Raw genomic sequence first — 3,402 nt, forward strand, 5'->3', positions numbered from 1 at the left:
CCAAAGCGATGTTGTTCGGACATAGAGGAGATGCAGAGAGACAGGAAATGACGATGAGATGCCTCGGTCAGGCCGCCCAAGGGCTACTACTGCAGTGGATGACCGCTACGAACGGATTATGGCTCGGAGGAACCCTGAAAACAACGCCACCAAGTTGAATAATGCTTTTCGTGCAGCCAAACGACGGCTTGTTACGATTCAAACTGAGCACAATATGCTGCATGATGCGCAGTTTCACTCCCGATGTCCATGGCGACGTCCATCTTTGTTTGCATCCGCGACACCATACTGCGCGGTACAGATGGGCCCAACAACATGCCGAATGGACCTCTCAGGATTGGCATCACGTTCTCTTCACCGATGAGTGTCGCATATGCCTTCAGAAAATCGCCGGAGACCTATTTGGAGGCAACCCGGTCCCTCTGAACGCCTTAGACACACTGTCCAACGAGTGCAGCAAGGTGGAGGTTCCCTGCTGTTTTGGGGTTGCATGATGTGGGGCCGACGCACGCCGCTGGTGGTCATGGAAGGCGCCGTAACGCCTGTACGATATGTGAATGCCATCCTCCGCCCCATAGTGCAACCATATCGGCAGCATATTGGCGAGGCATTCGTCTTCATGGACGACAATTCGAACCCTCATCGTGCACATCTTGTGAATGACTTCCTTCAGGATAACGACATCGCTCGAATAGAGTGGCCAACATGTTCATCAGGCATGAACCCTATCGTACATGCCTGCGACAGATTGAAAAGGACTGTTTATGGACGACGTTACCCACCAACCGCTCTGAGGGATCTACGCCGTTGAGGAGTGGGACAATCTGGACCAACAGTGCATTAATGAAGTTCTGGATAATAATGAGGAATACAGGCATGCATCAACACAAGCGGATGTGCTACTGGGTATTAGAGCTACCGGTGTGTACAGCAATCTGGACCAACGCCTCTGTAGGTTTCGCTTTATGGTGGTACAACATGCAATGTGTGGTTTTCATGAGCAATAAAAACGGCGGAAATGATGTTTATGTTGATCTCTATTCCAATTTTCTGTACAGGTTCCGGAACTCTCGAAACCAAGTTGATGCAAAACTTTTTTTGATTTGTAAAGCTCAATTATATTCTGCAGTATATCATAAAAACCTGACATAGTACTACGGATCTTTGCATCAGTTAAAAACATTTTTCAAGAATCTCTTTGATTTTATGTGGGCATTTTTTCAAGATTTTGGGGGTGTACTACTTCCATTTAGTGTAGAAAATATAGCCATTTTATCCCTGAGGCTAATACGTCCAATTATTGAGAAATACGGAAAGGACCAGTACCGGTCGTCAGCTTTGACCTGTGACGTCAATAAGACTGCGGAGAAGCGATTTGATCTTTATGCAATATGAGAACCGTGACGTCACAGATTCAATACAATCAAGAGGACGAAAACAGCTCCATAATACAGAATTTAATGAAAATAAAAGAAGGACTTGAAACAAATGGGGCGCCAATGGGAATTCGGTGATTGCTTAAGAGACACACCCGGATTACACAAAAATGTGTTATGTTAGGATTACATAAAGCCCTCGAAAGACCCATAAAATTCGTATCGTCGCCTTCAATCAACCTTTCCAGGTAAAGTAAACTCTCCAATACCAACGAACGAATAAACATGCAAACATTTAACGCTAGATACTACAAACTTGCGTAGCACGTAGTTGGAGAGCCTCCTGGCGAATCGAGGTCTGTGGACGACCCCTCCAGCTGTTTCATGTAGCCAGCATCAGCTGCAGCAATGCAGTCTTTGTCCTCCTGGCTGCCTTCGTACTCGTGTCTCGTTCCCTACACCCTTGCAGCCTTTCGACTTTCCACAGTGACGACTTCCTTGGCGTCAGTTACACCACTCTGTGTCCACTGAGTAAGGTTCTGATTAGTGACTTTTCATACTGCCCACTCCCTTTAATGAAGTAATACCTCCATGTTCTCGAAGTTCTCACAAAAATTATTAAATAAATATATCACTATAATGCTAACAATATAAGGAAAAAAATAGACTGCTACTCTTCGTAAAGGTGAAACGTTAAGTGCAGACAGGCATAACGAAAATACACTTACACATTAACCTTCAGTCAAAGCCTCCGTCAGAGAAGGTAACACACACACATTTATTCACACAAGCAAGTACATTTCACACGCATATGACCACCATCTCCGGCAGTTCATACCTAGACCCGAGTCATTTCCCCTCACATCAGTCCCAAGTATCAGCTATAAAAGAGTGCGCTCTTCATCACCCAATACCACCCTGGACTGGAACAACTGAACCACATCCTTCGTCAGGGCTTTGATTAACTATCACCATGCCACTAAATGAGGGACATCCTACCTCAGACCCTTCTAACCCTTCCTGAAGTGGTATTCTATCGCGCACCTAATCTTCTCAACATACTTGTCCATGGCACTCCCAATCCCAGTCCCTTGTCAAAGCGATCATATCATTTGGAAGACCCAGGTGCAAGACTCGCCCAGTCCACCCATCCAGCATTTCCTATTCCAGTCCTGTCATCGGCTTATTTTACCCCATCAAAGGTTGGGCCACCTGTGAAAGTAGCCATGTCGTTTATCAGCTCTGCTGCTACCGGTGCACAGGTGCCCACTAGGATGGATGGCGACCATTAAACTGTGGCCAAGAGCAAAGTAGACAGACCTGTGGCACATTATGCAACTGAACATAATGAGTTAGATTTCAATGGCCGCTTCACAACCCAGCCCATCTGGATTCTCTCCTCCGCCACCAGCTTACCCGAATTGTGCACAGACGAGTTAACCTTATAAAACATTCTCCATTCTCAAACTAATCTGGCCTCAACTATGGTAACCCACTGTCCCAACTCCCTCCACAGAACAGTTGTCAGCTCCTTCGTCTTATCACCTCCTCCCTATTCTCATCTTCCACCCACGCTGTGTACCATCCTCTGTCAAAGCACCTGAGAGCTAGGTTCTCAGGATGGGGCAGGATAAGGTTACGATTGCGGACGGGGCCGTAATCAGTTACTCTCGGTTGCACAACAAATACGTAAACTTTATTTGAAGAAATTAAAATTCTAAAACAAAATCTTAAAAAACACAATTGACTGTATGACGGCTGAAAGCCTTATCACGAAAGAAGTAAAATTATTGCTCGGCTGAAGGCCACACACATCTTCAAATAACAAACAGCTGAAGGCCTGAATTAGAAGCCAGGTAAACGGTTCCAAATAGCATCTTTTAAAATAAAACTTTGCTTTTAAAACAAGCTTAAAAAAACTTACTGTAACGTGGCTGAAAGCCTTATCACAAAAGAAGTGAAATTATTGCTCGGCTGAAGGCCACACCAACACTAATTAGAAACTTACAAATATCCTTAAAACGAA

The sequence above is a fragment of the Schistocerca americana genome, chromosome 3 (assembly GCF_021461395.2).
Source record: "Schistocerca americana isolate TAMUIC-IGC-003095 chromosome 3, iqSchAmer2.1, whole genome shotgun sequence".
NCBI classification, from domain to species: Eukaryota; Metazoa; Arthropoda; class Insecta; order Orthoptera; family Acrididae; genus Schistocerca; species Schistocerca americana.